Genomic DNA, 17418 nt, shown 5'->3' with positions numbered 1-17418 from the left:
GCTGTGACAAACCCCAGGAGAGCCACATGGAGACATCATGTGGAGGCAGAGTGATGCTTGGCGAGACCCCACCTGACGGCCCAACAAGGTGAGTAAAGCAGTTATCTTGAACATGCAGCCCATTCAATTCTTCAGATGACTCCAGTTCTGGTTGCCAAATGACTGTAACTTCATGAAGATCCCAAATAAGAACTGCACAGCTGAGTCGAGTCAAGCTACAGAATCATGAGAACTGAAACACTTTTTCAGCCAATTGGTTTCGTGGTGTTTCATTGTGCAGGAATAGATATCTGTAAGAGAAATCAATATAAGTTGCATCCCTCCTTTGCCCCTTCATACATGGTGATGCTCCATATCCCCCTTACCCTGCTTTATTTTCCTCCATAGCTCTCTTACCACCCTCTGGCTTACTGTGTACTTATTTACTTGTTATTGTCTCCCTACCCCACTGGAATAAAAGCTCTGGGAAGGCAGAGACTTTGTCTTGTTCACTATCATATCTCTCCTGCCTGGAACATGTTATAAGGCAGGCACTCAATAAATCTGCGGTGAATGAATGAATACATTTAATTTAATCTATTTTCCTAAGTTTGCTTTTTCTAAATATAATAAGCCTGTAAAAAGAAAAGATTGAAATTATTTAAAATACTCTCATAACTATGGACTCCCCTCTTAAGGACACATCATCTGAGTGGCCCCAATGCCTCAGTCTGCACCTTTCCATTGAAGCACACCTTCTAAAGGTCTTAATACATACTGACTCTGAGGGAAAGGTACTTGAAGGAAAAGGAGTCAGGCAAATTCCATGAAAAGAGCTCCAAACAAAACCCAACTGGAGATGGTTATCAGAATCAAGTCACACCCCAATAAGGAGTTCTTGTCAGGAGACCTGCACAGCACTCACTTCTCCTTCCATTCATTTCTGGAATGACTTGACAAATCTCCTTCATCCCATAAACACCTGTGGAGTGCCTGGTCTCTCTCTCACTAGCGTTGCAGGTACAGAGACTAAAGGATATATTCTCTACTTTCAGCACAGGGAGAATAGAGAGAGAAAATGAAGAAAATGAAGAAAAACACTCCAAACTTTGATATAAAATATTTAAAGTGATTTAAAAGTTTAAAAACAAAAAGTTTCGTTTGTGTTGGAATACAGTTCAAACTGACTCTTCTCATCTCAACAACTTTGTGGAGAAATGAAGGGTATAAAGATGTTTCCACTGCTAGCTTTGTTTACCTTGTTTTCTGTTGGTACTTCTGGAGAAAGGAGAAAGGGACTGCATGTGTCTCTTCAAGCAGAAGAGACAACTCATGGTCTTTTTAAAAATAGTTGTGCCGATATGGGGCAAACGGAGTATGATTTTACCGACTTGGCCCAGGGACACACCCATGAAAACCCATGAGGAGGTACAATGATGTTGCCGGCACAGAAAATAACTTGATACTTCTTCAGCATTTTTTATGTTTGTGAGTAATGTCTGTGTGATCCTAGCCTTTTACTAGTTAGGAATGACATGGCTTATCAATAATTCCAACTGCCTTTCATTTCCTGTTCTCCAGAACAGGATATGTCCGTAAGCAATAACGTAGGTGCAGCTGCCAAGAAATGCATCCGTACCCCTCACTCCTCACCCACAGTCCCACACCCCTGGAAGTTTTCCCACACCAATTATACCCCCTAGAAAACAGCTAAGGATCAAACAGATCTTTTTCCTTCTGCCAGGGACTGAGAAGGTTGAATGAAGAATAGAGTTTTGTATTTCTATCCCTCAGGTTCCTATGGTAATTAGTGGGCCAAATCGCCCATGAAATGGAAATAAATACAGTCTGAAGTTTTTTCCCTCCATCCTGCAATGGAAACAGGTGGTGGCTCACCCACACCACGCACAAGCTGCTCTGACTGTGAGTTAACAATGTTCTACTCCTTGACAGCTTGGATGGTCTAGGTTAGCACATCGTGTATGGAGGGATCTGCTTGTGGCCTGTGCAGCCTCGGACCAGCTCTGGAGTCTCAGGAGGAAATTTACACCACACAAGCCAACGCCCAGATGAGCTCTTAACAAGCAGTTACAAATGCAGGATAAACTGGGTACTGGAGCCACATTTGGAGCCACAACTGCTCTGCTGTCTACTCTAAAGTCACGTTTCCGTGCAGGGGTGCATTAAGACCACCCATTGATTCATTTCCTTTTCTTGAGATGCTTAGGATCCTTCATCTATGGAAAGGGAGAGAGAATGAAACAGAGTGGCTGTCCAGAGACACAGCAGGGGGATTTTTATTGCTGAAAATAGGAAGATGATGCTGATTTTTATTTTAACTTCATGTGGCTGGTGCTGCCTTCCCTGTGTTTGAACAAGAAGCCTCTTCCTGGTGCTGCTGCCCCACTGGCCAGAGCTTCTTGCTTGGTTTTAACCTTAATGGGTTAACTTCATAAAACCGCAGCTCTTTATTCGAGCCTGAGATTTCCCATCATACTTTAGGACCAGCGAACCGTCCCTTCTTTGATGGCACCTTTTGGCTCCACAATAGAAGCCAATTTGTTAGACTTCTTTACAGGTCAGGGGCTGCGTGAAGATGTGGAGGGCGCAGCAGTGGGCACTGGAAAATGAAGTTGTATTCGCTTGGCAAATTATACGTCTGCTGCACTTTATGGGCCCTGATTTCCTTCCCTCTCCGTTTCCCTCACTCTCTCTGCCCCCTCCCCATTTTCTTGCCTTTTCTTTAAACAGAGGAAGCATGTATGTGAGATATCGTCACATATCCAGTTAATGTAGGTTAATAGATTGATTCCAGTGACACGGATCATAATGAACAGTAAATTGTTTTATCTCTTAAGTCTTATTTGGTCAGCCAGGAAAACATATGAGGTAATATGGCTCGGACTAAATGGACCGTATAATAGATCTCCTTCTAAAGAGTAAGGACAGGGGTGACAGCGCCTCTTATGATTAATGAAAATAATAATGGTCCTGAAATTGAAATTTTTCTAATTTTTTTCCCTTCTCCTCTCTTGGCTGCCACCAAAAACTTCAGCCTGGAGATGATTTGTGCACAATAACTGGCTCTGACTTCTTCCTGGGCTAAGAATACACCCTTAGAAGGTAGAGGAAGAGAAGAAGGAGGTAAAGGAATAAATTGGTTTATAGAATTCTAAGTGTGCCACATGGAGGGAAAGGAGGACATTAATACCAATTTCTTTTCCACAGGGTTCTGATATAAAGACTTTATACACATCATGAAAATTTGGGTAAATGTCCTTGGCATCAGATGTATTATAAGCCAATCTGATTATTTACCTGGATTCAGGTATATTCTGTCTTTCGATGTATTTTTAAATCATGTTATTTTCCCCCTTCCCCTTCCTTTTTTTCCGTGGGCAAAGGAGTTTTGTTTTCTTCCATATCTCTACAGCAAGGCCTATATATTCTCACTAGTTATCAGAAAAAAAGCAAATGCATGTCTCAATTTTTCACAGAGTAGTACTTTGAAACTCGTTGGGAAGAAAAGGAAAGGAGGAGAATTTTGATTAATTTTTTATCAACAGACACAAAGGCATTACCACTTTTGAAGGAAAAAATGGCAACAAGTTATGATGGTAGGTTCTGTCCCAGGAGGCTTGCTCTACTTGCGAATGTTGGTGGATCATGAGATCACGATACAATTAGAGAAGAGGGGTTCCTTGGGATATGGTGAGAGGAAGAAATAAGGAGATCCAGCGAAAGGGACAAGGGCCTTCAGCTTCCGCTTGAATAAGGACCATTACCTTCGAGCCATTTCTTCCACACTGTGGGCCACATGTCATTTGGACAGCACGCTGAGAAATGTGTTCAGGCTGCTCAGGGTAGAAGTGGCATACACAACTGAGGTGACCTATCTTTCTCTCCGCTTCTGTCCAAATTCTGTCCAAATCGATTTCCCAAGGGTTTGTCTTCTGTAGTCTTAAGTAGTTGCTTCTAGACATTCTTTATGGCAATACAGTCTTTTCTATCTGGTTTTCGCCAAAGCAAAATAGACAGTTGTGGAATCAGGCAGCACCAACAAATAACCTTTGATTGCAAATGGTTGGGCAGCTTTTGCTTACCTACATAGAACACAATGAAGAGAATATCATTAATCCAACTAGACGTTTATTTAGTGTCCCTCTGAAATCAAGATTCCTCCAAAGGACACCCAAATTATTTCACTGAAATTTTTATTTTCACCCAATTATCATAGCAAGATGTAAAATCAAAGCCCCCATTCACTTACAAATGAAAACACTAATAAGAAATTAAAACTGTTGATATTGAAAAGGACAAGATGTTTTTAATATATTGATAATTTTTAAAAACAAATTACAAAATAATATCGATGACAAGATTGTTTTATGTTTACAAGTTTATATATAATTATATATAAATTATATATATACATGCTTATGTTTGTCACACTATGAAGAAGCGAATGACTAAATGTTTAACTTTTGTCACCTTCAAAGAGATGAGATATTAGAAGTTAAAATAAGGAAAAGATTATAGATTTTTTTGGTAATTTTTAACATGACACAATAAGCAATCAATTACTTTGGAAATAAAATAGGAAAGTATCTACATTTTTTCTCTCCTTGCTCTAGAAAAGTGAGCAAGAAAGAAGAACCTTTTGAACAGTGTTTGAAGAGTGCTTACTTTTTCATACCCATTTGGTAAATTTCCTTTTCCAGGGCATTTCTTGATATTCAAAGATTGTCAAGTAATAATGAGTGTTTCTTTAAAATGATAATAAGAGCACATTGTGGGTACAAAATATATTTGTTCTAAACTTAAGAAATGAGATGATCCATTGAGCAATCCATGATTTTGTGCTGTTTTTATATCGATTATTGCATTTTATCTTTTTACTTTGTCTTTATAAATATATTTGAGATTTTTATCCTTAATCTATCTCTTTACAAAAAAGGTGGGCTTTTTTTTCAATTTTATAATTGTGTAGACAAAATCCATTCTACCTGAATTTGGAAAAACTCAAATTGTGTTAAAATACTAAATGCAATTAACAGGAAATGACTTGTATTTAAAATGACTGCTAAAGATGCATACATAAATGTTTTATAGATTTTTGGAAATTAGAACTCACTCATATTGGTCTGAAATGCTCAGTGTTCAGCCTCCTTGAAAATATGATGAGAGCTACCCCATTTGAGAAATAAAGTTGAATCCTGGGAATTAGGAAGAAGTCTTACATTAAAAGGCTTGAAATCTTCAAACTGAGATTAAATGTCATAAATATTCCTAATCTCAAGTAGACATGGTAAAATTTTTTTATAATTCATGATGTTTCATGACATTGAACAGCGTGGAACCCACGCCAGCCCAGAAGTCATTATACAACACAGAAGAAAATGTCATTATGTGCCATATATCAAAGTAAGTTGTTTGAGGGGCAGACTCTATCCATTTTAGTTCATGATACTTTTACATGGTATTAATAGAGCCTGTAAACAAACTTATACATTGCTTATTCAATTGAAATGTCTACTTTCATTTTTTTGTTATCTAATCAAACCATTCATATTAGTTTTTAATTAATCTTATATATCTTAATGTGTGCAAATCTTCCTAACCTAGGTTTTAAGTAATTTATTTGGTGAATTTCAAGAAATCCAAAGGATGGATTTTTGAGGGAGTAATGGGGAAGTAATAGATATTTCGATCCTCCTAAATTTGAATGGAGACCTTCAGGGGTTCAACTTCTGCTGTGTCCCTGCTTTCAAAGCTGAAGCTAGTTAATGACCATTCTTTTTTATTTTGGCATTCCCCACATAGCAGTACAATATTTATTTTTATTTTTATTTATTTATTTTTTTTTGTGAGGAGATCAGCCCTGTGCTAACATCCGCCAATCCTCCTCTTTTTTTTTTTTTTTTTTTTTTGCTGAGGAAGACGGCCCTGGGCTAACATCCGTGCCCATCTTCCTCCACTTTATATGGGACGCCGCCACAGCATGGCTTGCCAAGCAGTGCGTCGGTGCGCGCCCAGGATCCGAACCAGCAAACCCCGGGCCGCCGCAGCGGAGCGCGCGCACCCAACCGCTTGCGCCACCGGGCCGGCCCCTTTCCCCCACTTTATATGTGACGCTGCCACAGCATGGCTTTCCAAGTGGTGTGTCGGTGCGTGCCCGGGTTCCGAACCAGTGAACTCTGGGCCGCTGCAGCAGAATGCACGCACTTAACCACTTGCGCCACTGGGCCGGCCACCCCAATATTTATTTTTAATCAACCAAAGTATATAGGAAAAACAGGAATGAGTTTGTATTGAAGATGTTCAGTACAGCATTATTTATCATGGTGTATGTTTCCAAAGCATCCAAACATCCAGGGGATTTGATTAACTAAACTTCATTACATCCATATAAGAGAATATTAGATTATCTATTTGTCTATCTCTCTCTCTGTCTGTCTATCTATCATCTATTTATCTGTGATATTTAATGAGAAAGAGAGTAAAAGAACTAAATAAAAGTATGTTCATTTGTAAAGAACAACCAACAACCAAACACAGAGAATAAGAACTTGGGAAACCAGTGATTATCCCCAGCTGTTAGGAATAAGATATCATTTTTTTTCTTTTTTAAATACATTTCTGCCTCATACAAAATTTTGACATGCACATATCGCTTTGTTTTTTTTTTGTGAGGAAGATCAGCCCTGAACTAACATCCATGCCAATCCTCCTCTTTTTGCTGAGGAAGACTGGCCCTGAGCTAACATCCATGCTGATCTTCCTCTACTTTATGTGTAACGCTGCCACAGCATCACTGACAAGCGGTGCATCGGTGTGCACCTGGGATCCAAACCTGGGCCACCAGCAGCAGAGCGTGCACACTTAACCGCTATGCCATGGGGCTGGCACCATATATCACTTCTATAATTAAAAAAACAGTAATAGCTCATTGTTACTATGAGCCAGCCATTGTTTTAAATACTTTACATAAACTAATTAATTTAATCCTCATAACCACCCTTTGAGATAAGTATTAATTTTACTCCATTTTATGAATGAGGAAATTGATATTCACAGAGGTTAAGTAATTTGTTCAAGGTCAAACAGTTGGTACGTGATGGCGCCAAGATTTGAATCCAGGCTGCCTGACTCCAGGTCCATGCTTTAGTACACTTTCTAAATAAAACTAGTTGTCCAAACAGCATATTTGTGATCACATAGTTCCTTAAACTAAATGTTATTACCCAGGAGGGTAACATTAGCTTAGGCAAACTCAAATATACAATATCTAAATCTGAATGAAAACAAGCACGTTAACATATTTCTGATGTCAAGGTTTAGAGTTGTTTAATTTTATATAATTTAATTTTCTTTGTTCTAATTGTAGACTTTGCTAACAAGTTTATCATAGACAATGCTGACCTTCTGTTTTCATGCTCAAAGAGGGCATGAAATTAAAGACTGTGCTCTTGAAGCTATGTCTGTATTATACCAAATAAAGTGGTGGTCTTCTGGTTAATAGATCAATGTGGATAGACTAAATGCTCCAAAAACCCAAAAGAAACAATTTCTTAGTTGATGTTCTCAAATTGGTTACATAGTTGTTGAATCTCCACTTCAGTTTGAAATGGTATGGTCATGCAAAAAAATTAGCTGCTTTAAATAGGTTTGTTCTTATGAAAAGAGCTTCATTCAAAAAACAAAGTTCTAGCCACATAGGAAAGGAATTGCGTGAGCCTACTGGCCTCCAGTTTTCTCTTGGCGGGGTCCCATACAGCTCTAAAATTCTAAATTTAAATATGCCTACAAGGAAACTTACTCCATTATCTGGGATTCTAAGCAAATGGAACAGGGAATGGTTACCCCTCCTACCTAACGCAAGGCTTTGCACTTTCTTACCTGCTCCTCTTCCCAACCAGTGCCTCCCCTCACCTGTCTCTGTGGACCTTTGATCATCAAATAGCCTTGAAGAGCTCCTGAGCCCTAAGTGCTTAGGATAACTCTCAAGGCTTGCTCTTCACCCCAGCCTTGCTTTCCAGCCTACCTGCCCAGAGGATGAGAAGACAAGGAACTCAGCCTGTTCTGTCTTTCATTCCTCATAGTCAGTTCATTCCACCCTGGGTTATTTTGTTCTGACAATTGTCCTCCCAGTCTCAACTCTTCTTTTCTTCCAGATCGTGCCCATTTTTACCTCTGTCCCATTTTCCTTTCTCTTGGGGAGATAAAGTAAATATTTAAAAAAATAAACTAATTATGCCTGCATCATTAGTTTAATTAGCATTATTAGCATAAATGCAGTTCTCCTTGGAATCAGTGAAAAAGAAAGCCATGAATCTTAAAATTAAGCTAATCATGTAAACTAGTGTCAGGAAGCGTTGAAGCTCATAAATGTACTGAAAGAGTCCTTCAAAACCTCCATGAAACTTTTCTCCTCCTTCTCTAATTCTACTTATTTTCTTTAAATACCAAATGCATACATAACTACATAAATATTTCTTATTACACATGTTTTATCAAGGTTCCAACAAAATTTTGCTCAGAATTTCAACCATTTTATAAGTTTTGTTTTGAGTTAGCCTGGGAGTCTAGGCAGCATTTAAACATTTTTCTATGCAATTCTCTGTTCTAGATTTGAAGGACACAGGTAAACTCTCTGAGTACTTCCTAAATCTTCATTAATAAACTCATGGCTTCGTAGACTCCCTCATTCTGGTTCTTGTAGAGAATGTATGTCTTTACATATTTGCAGATTCATGTGTGAAACTTGAGATTAGCCTTTGGGAGCCTTGTGTTAATTAAAAAAGAGAAATCAATGGGCCTGTGAATCCACCTTTTCCTGGGGTTGATTAAAATCCAAGAAGAAATTAAGACCAAGTTAAACGGAAAAGCTATATAGGTGAGAAGACATATTTACCGTGTACACACAACTCTCTCTCAAGCACGTACAAAATATATTATTTTATTTTTTTATTGAAGAAAAAAGATATTAAAAAATCCAGTGACTGATTTTGCTTCTTGAACCAAATCAAATATTTTCTTGTCAGAACGCTCATAACTGCAGCCTGCAGAGGTCACGGCCTTAACTTTCTCCTTCAGATGGTCTGTGAGTGGAATGTCCTTACGATTAAGGCTCCTTTTGTTTTCCTTGGGAGGGTTTTGCTTACACTGGCAAGCGCCTGAGACGCACCGAGGTTCTCTAGACTCTGTTTATTAGATTTTTATCTTCTTATCAGAGTCTTCCTTCTTAAATCATGTCAGCATTTTACCACTCTTCAGGGATTCCTGGTGTTTTATTGTCTATGAACTGCTTGGGGGGTGGTCAGGGAGGGAGCTAGCCTAACAAATATAACATTTATATAATAGTAGGAATGGGGAGGATGCTATGCTCTCTTATTATTCCCACACTCACCGATGCTTCCTCTCTCCCTGCCCGTGAGCCCCCGGGAAGCCCATTGCCTGCTCTGGTCATACTTATTTGTCAACGAAGTGACATGGCTTCTCTGTGGACAGCCTGCTTTTCAGTCATTTTGAGTGGCTCTTTAAACCCATATGTACTTGTTTAAGCCATTTTCAATCATCCAGAGAGACCGTCGGGTGAGTGGGTGATTGCTTTGAACCTAAGAATGTTATTGGGTTTTAGTCACAGAGAGAATCTGGATGTCGAGAGTCCATTCCCTCTCCTGTTCCTGCCCTTTCTTACCACACTGGACCGAAACTTGCACAAGTATCTAAACTTTGTAGCCTAAATAGCAAAAGTTGTCCAGCTTGCGCTGAGGGTGGGGTTTTATGGGACAGTGGAGGGAGGTGGCGGGAAACCAGGAAATCCAGAGGAAGGCTCACTGCTGGGAAAGTGAATCATCTCCTTTCCCTTTCATTGGGCCTCACATGACTCATACAAGTATTATTTTTTTTAATCATAAGCTGATCTTTCTAACTTACATGTATTTCTAAAAAATATGTTTTAACTAATACGGTTAACTAGAAAAAAAATCTTATCAGAGAAAAGATCCATATCTTTCCATTGAGGCCATAAAGCATATTTGCTGTATTGTTGCATGTTGCTTTCAGAATTTGTAAAAAACTGTTAAGACTAATAGAATAAAACAGTAACTTCTAAACAGGTTCTAGGGCATCAGATTACACTGACATGCAAATCCTCTTGAATATGAATTGGTTTTTATTTATTTCCCATACGCTCATACAAGGTGAGAATTTGATCTACGCTGGGGGGAATACAGTCATCAAAGAGCATTAATGTGTTTTCCTACGTTCATCCACCCTTTCAAAAAATATTTATTGAGTGCTTACCTGCGTGAGGCATTGTTTATCTTGGAATCCTTGGTCTGCTGGGACGTTGGAATAACTGTCGGGTGTACACTGTGAGTATATGTACTCCCATCGTTCTGTGCTGTGCCTGAGAACGTAAAATTCTCTTTCCAGTGAGCAGCTGTCTTACTCTGACTCTTTGCTAAGACCTCAGGGTATGTGCAGCATTCCTAAGAAAAGTATGAATTCTGTGAAGAATCAAGGAGGTTTTTTCTCCCTTCCTCTAATGAATCTTCAATGACTATTTTTTTTTCTTAAGAGCATTTTCCCAACTTATTAAAGCAATAAGTTCCTGTGGAAAAGTGCTTAACATAACAGTTTCACTGCCAGCTTTCCCTTCCAACTGATAACATCGCAGCGAAGGAGGAGCACAATAAAGTTTGGAAATTTGGGACTAAATACTACCAACATGTTTTTTAAGATAAAAGTGAATAATGATGAAAGAGGTTGAAAATTTTATTGTGAAGACCTATGTCCATTTTTCAACTGAGTTTCTACTTAATTGGGGTTTTTTTCTCAGTTCTCTTCTTACTCCAATGCAAATATGAGGACCCAGTCTCTTGATTAACCCACACACTCAGACTTCATTTGCAAGATTTTCTGTGATTTGAGTATTCCAACTATTTAGGATTTTCCTTACTTCTTCAGCATCACCATAGTTTTCACCCTCATAATTAATTTACTTTTTACAAAAAAATATAATTATGAATAAAAGCCTGGTCTTTAAAGGAATGTGATACATAATTGCTAAAACTGTATTGTATTGAAACATACAGTAGGACTATTGGTCTCCATGAAGCCTAAGCTTCCAGGCTGTCTAAAACTAGTGAAATTATATTAGTTATAGCCTTGTTGGTGCCATTATAATGATCTTTCAGAGACACTATGGTTGACCTAGGGTCATTCATTCATTCATCATTTATTCAGCCAACATCCACTTATTAGCTATTATCTTGCAGACCTAGTGCTAGGTATTAGGGGAATGAAGAGTTAAACAATAATGATTGTTTTTAATACGAGCTCCTACTTCCATTCCTTTGAGTTTCGTTGAAATGTAAACAAATAGTTACAATACAGTAGGTAAGTGCTATTTGGTGTCACAAGGAGAGAGCCACTGATGGCCTGGAGAAGACCCAGCCAAGTTCTGAGTCAGGTGCCTAAGGAAGAGTAGGAATTTGAGGGAGGGATTTATATCGCAGAAAGAGAAGCATTAGGCAAGGGCAAAGGGAAGAGAATAAGCATGAATCACCCCGGCAAAGGCACCTAAGAGGGAGTGATGGGAGGTGATAGGCAGAGTTAAAACAGCATTTGCTTATGAAGGGCTCCTGTGCCATATTGAGGAGTTTGGTGACATTTGCCCCATCCCCTGCCCTCCCTACTCAATGCAAAGAAAATTAATTTTCAGAAAATATGTAGTCAATTAGTCTTATTAGTCCTAACCTAAGTAGTATTAGCCTTAGTAACCGCAAACCTTTCACTATTTTTAGTGAGTTCAGCAGGAGACATTATATTCATTGTATCTGTGACTATTTTGTCAAACCATTGCTTTTCATCCATCTTATAAGAATAAAATGAGCAAGCACTCCACATCTACAACCAAGTATAGGCAATCACGTAAACCCTACTCCCCTGACACAGATGTTCTGGCAAAGTTTTCAAATGTTCCCTTCATGGAACACTAATTTACTCTATGCACATGGGAAAACAAAAACAAAGGTGACATAGTCAACAGACCACAAATGTCTAATTTTCTACTTCAGAGCCACTGGCAGAGCTGAGATCTACTATTGGCAGGAAGTACATAAGTAGGATCAGAGATGTATTTATGTGTGAAGTCTTTAAATCTAATTCTACAGCTATATAAGAATACCTATTTGTTCCTAGAAATATAACCCACATCCTCCAAAAAGCATGGTGTGTTTAAGGTTATCCAGTCCATGGGCAAGTTCTTGTCCCAGTTAAGAAACAAATTGCTGGGGCTGGCCCCATGGCTTAGTGGTTAAGTGCATGTGCTCTGCTACTGGCGGCCCAGGTTCGGATCCCAGGTGTGCACCGATGCACCGCTTGTCCGGCCATGCTGAGGCGGTGTCCCACATGCAGCAGTTAGAAGGATGTGCAGCTATGACATACAACCATCTAGTGGGGCTTTGGGGAGAAAAAGGGAAAAAAAAAAAGGACGAGGATTGGCAATAGATGTTAGCTCAGGGCCAGTCTTCCTCAGCAAAAAAAAATAAAAGAAACAAATTGCTATTAAATCGCTGTGTATTTATGTGTGTGTGATCTGCAATACATGGTGTTTTTGTTTTTATTTTACATATACAATTTGTCATTTTCCTTTGAAACTACAGGTAGATCCATATTCAAATTATCATTTATTTTAGAGATTAAAAATAAAATGTAATATTTTAGATGGTATGAAAGTAAACCTGAAGACAGAAGCAACTTAAGACTCAGAAAACAATGCAGAATACAGTGCACTAAGGAGGTAGGGACTCTTAAGAGAAAGAGCTCAGGGTATAAACATCCAGATTTCTAAATATCAAATAGATTTCACCGATGCCTGAAAGTCACAGAAATGCTTTGGTGACATGAAGTTTTTCACATGTGCTACAAATACAGCTAACTAAGCAAAGTACTGTGATTCTAAGTGAGATTAAGAAAACTAAAAATGTATAGATAACCAGAAATACAACTATTTAAAAATTATAGAACAAAAAGTCGGCTATGACAGAATGACCTTTTAGATAGTCAATTCAAGAGGAACTCGAGTTTATCTCATAGCTCAAGATGAGCAAGCCAAAAATCTCCTAAGCTACAGGTTAATAATTTTTCTTTACCAATGAGCACGTGCACGCTGTCAACCGTACATTTGTAACTTTTCTGCCAAAATCTTCAAACAGCCATATCTTCCAGTTTTTACTGCATAGATAATTATGCAAACTTGGGTAAGCGATCCTTCTCAATAATAGAATCTATTTGGAGAAAAGACCTTATGGAAAGGCAAATGTAGTAGCTGGTGTTATTGCATCAGACCTACTGTAGTCAAATTCTACATTTAAACTAGATTCCAAGTGATCACCCACTTTAGCTCCAGGTTAAATAATTTATGTGTCATATCTCATGTCTTCTTGTTGTTTTCTTTCTCCCCCATTTCCACCTCTTTGTCAGTAATACCACACCTCCCACACCCACTCCTTCACACATACACACACACCACTCCACACACATATACACAAACACAAACTGACATACGTACCACTCCTTTACACACACACACTGACGTTTTGGACCTATTTTTAATTATTTGCTCTGCTCCTGCAGGATTATGGCAATGGCCATCAGTAGCATTTGGAATTGGAAGTGTGTGGAGAAGGAAATCATGAGACAGAGAGAAAAGTTGAAAAATAAAATTATTGACAATATGTGGCCCTCTGACTCCCATTCCTTCCTCCCACACTTGATGATTTCACGTAGGCACGCGAAGGTTGGTCTCACCTAAGAGCATGTCCATGGAGAGATTCATGCCAAGGACTTTCTCACCCCAGCCTTGAAACCAACACAAAGGCAACATGAAAGGCGGGGGATGCCTGGACTAAGGACCATGTGTAGATACTGGTTTAATCGCAGCTTCTCTACAAAATGGCACACTGGGACTTCCTAGTAAGTGGGGTTTTTTTTGCTGTTATTGTGTTTTAATTCTAGACTTAGAAAACATAGCTTAGAAACTAAAGAAGACAACTAGTGTGAGTGTAAACTGACACGTGCTTTTTTTTATAAAGCAAATTGACAATCTGTATCAGGAGTCTTTAAAATATGACACCCACTGATCCAGTAATTCAAGTTTTTAGAATACAGACCAAGAAAGTGATCTGAAGCAAAGAGATAAAGTTTTATGCCTGATGCCCCATAGTGATCACCATTGTGTTATCAGTGGCAAAAACTTGGGTAAGAAAATACCCAGTAGGAAAATGGTTAGTAAATTAGAAAGGATCCTCATGGTGAAATGATAAATTATATTTCTGCTTATGAATTGTTTGTAGTAACAAGGAAAATATATATGATAAATTGCTAAGTGCTAAGTGACAAAGCAGAATTCAAAATCTTGTATATAGGATGATCTCAATGATAAAACAAAGGATAAGTAAATAAATAAATAAATATTTAAAAGATTGATACTAAAATACCAGTTGAAGTCATTTGTAGATAATATGATTGTGATAATTTTTTCTTTGATGCTTTTAAGTGTTTTCCGATTTTTTCACAATAAAAATGTGATTTTATAATAAAAATAAATCAAATAAACTTTATTTAAAAAATATAACGGCATTGATTAGCTCTATTTAACTAGCTTTATCAGTTTCTATTTTCCCAGTGGTTTTATTACTTAAAATACATTATGAAAGGAGTGGAATTCTTACAGACAATGCAGCTTCTCTTGATACACTAAAAACACATTTCCTAGAAAAGTCTAGATGTTGAGAGAAAGTAGTTCAAGGATTATTTAAAACTTTTGAATATTGAGGCTAATACCAGTATCTCATAGCTGGCATCTAATTCCTAGAACATGTGGGATGTTTCTATTATTGTTTACGAATTTTAGACAATCTGGAATATTACCGAAGTTACCCAAAACAACTCCAATAGTAGAAACTTAAAGTGAACTATTACTCAATTTATTTTTATATCAAATTTGAAATATGGATAATGGGAATGATTAATCTCTTACTTATAGATCACTACAATTAAGAGAAATTTATATTTCAGCGATGGAGGAGACAAATATTTATTAAGTGCCTGTTGTTCCAGAACAAGTTGGAACTGCTTTAAATTCTGAGGCTGTAGCCCGGAGATAAACAGCTCAGCCTGTGGAGTGAGACAAATGAGTTTGTATCATTCTCAACTCCAGCACTTACTGTGTGACCTTGGGCAATTCATGTAACCAAACATCAGATTCCTTATCTACCAAATGGGCGGAACTATGGCAGCGATTTCATTGGAGCCAGATAGAAACTGAGGAAGCCATTTGAGCAAAGCTTCCCCAGAAGGAGTGTGGCCCATTCCTGGACCTGTGACTCATCCAGTGAGAGTGGAGGTTAGGGTACAGGTGGGGACAGAAGAGACAAGTAGGAGAGGGGGAGAAGGCCAGATGCCAGAGGGCACCAGCTTTAACGCCTACAGGTTTTGACTTTATCCTGAGGGCAATAGGGAACCACTGGCTGGATGGTGTAAAAAGGGATACGCTTTTTAAATATTTCTGGAATTATAGGCCAGGGTGTTAAAAACTGCTCTGCCTAAATGGCCAATAACTCAGGCATCTTGCCCTTGGTCGGTCATATTTTTGTAGAATGGCATGGTTTATAAAAGGTACAAGAAAGTTTTAAGGTAGCCTTCTCTGACCTCCTGGGCGTTGGCCCAGGTGGGGGAGGGAGAAGTGTCCCGTCCCTGGCTTAAGGTTTTCCTTAAGGAGTGAGGCCCTGTGGCAAAACCATCCAGTCCTCTCCCTCACTCCTTCCACCCCCAGGGTGAAGCAGACTTACCTGATGGATGAGTTTGGAAGGAGGAACTTCCCTGGCCCAGCTGCCTCCCTGCCTGTCTGCAAGGGCTGTAGTCTCTCTTGAACTGTAATCTGGCTTAGCAGAGGCGGCCTTGCCCCCAACCAGGAGCTCCCTGGTTTTCAGCACCCTCTGTCACAGGATAGTGAACTGAATTCAAGAGTGTACTATGAGAAAAACCACTTGGCTACCAGACCTAAAGCAATACTCTCCAACCCAACCTGAATAAACATCATATTTTGATCTCCGGGTATATGATTCTTATCTTTCTCAGCTAGCTCAGAATTAGCCCCCACAAGCCCCAACAATTGTTCTAGGAGCAAATTCTGTATCAGCAACTTCAATTTTTAAGGTACTCAGCACAGAATGAATATGTTTAGCCAGTAGAGTAGAATAGCTTTATAATACTGGTTAGGGAGAACCTAACAGCTGCCTCGAATGCTAGACATATTACAGAATGGTCATGTAATTATATTTCAAGGGACAAGATAGGATTCATTTTCCATCTAAATCCGTGTAATGATGAGCTGTGTGAGCACACGGTTCTTCTGAATATAGGAAAATACTACTAGGCAGAGCTATCTTGTTCTTGCATGCCAGTAAAATGCTGTCAATTTGTAACAACAGGATTGCTAAAAGCCCTTGATGTCTTCAGACAGTATGCTAGTGTCAGCCAAGGAGTCTCACAGTTTTGGCCATAGTGTCCACAGTGTGTTTGCTGCTGGAGAAATATACGCTGGGGCTTATGGAATTTTCACTAATATAATTGTGCAGTTTGCTATGAATTAATACCCTCTGGATGAACAAAAGATCATGTTTTGTTTGCCAAATTCATAATCGACAATGAAAAAGTTACCACTATTTTGAGACTGTTACCAAAGTTAATCAGCAAAGCATGACATTAGTTCTTAATATTTTTTCAACCATGTGGCATTTCACCCGTGTAGAAAGGCGATGTCCATTTTACAAAGTTATGTTGCAATCATCCTAATAACGAATTTGGGGGTCATTTGGAGAACTGGAAATCACTGATGGGAATGTGTTCTGTAGAATTAGTTTAGCAGCATTGTAGGAATAAATGGCCTCAACAAATCACTTCATTTTTTTTTTTTTTGTGTGTGAGAGAGAGCAGCCCTGAGCTAACATCCGTGCTAATCCTCCTCTTTTTGCTGAGGAAGACCAGCTCTGAGCTAACATCTATTGCCAATCCTCCTCCTCTTTTTTTTTCTTCCCTAAAGCCCCGGTAGATAGTTGTATGTCATAGTTGCACATCCTTCTAGTTGCTGTATGTGGGACGCGGCCTCAGCATGGCCGGACAAGCGGTGCGTCGGTGCAGGCTGGGAATCCAAACCCGGGCCGCCAGTAGCGGAGCGCGAGCACTTAACCGCTAAGCCACCGGGCCAGCCCTGAACAAATCACTTCTAAAACAGGATACTTACACCAAATTTCTGAACTATTTGAAGTTGTCACATTGAATTTCTCTGCTAAATAGCAAACAACCAAACCAACGAGTAAGATTTCAATGACTAACGAACATGCACTTTCTACTTCCCTAACCTTA

This window comes from Ceratotherium simum, chromosome 3 (assembly GCF_057802395.1).
Source record: "Ceratotherium simum simum isolate JZ-2026a chromosome 3, ASM5780239v1, whole genome shotgun sequence".
Lineage (NCBI taxonomy): Eukaryota > Metazoa > Chordata > Mammalia > Perissodactyla > Rhinocerotidae > Ceratotherium > Ceratotherium simum.
The sequence above is the reverse complement of the archived record's forward strand: the minus strand, read 5'-3'. Positions refer to the sequence as shown.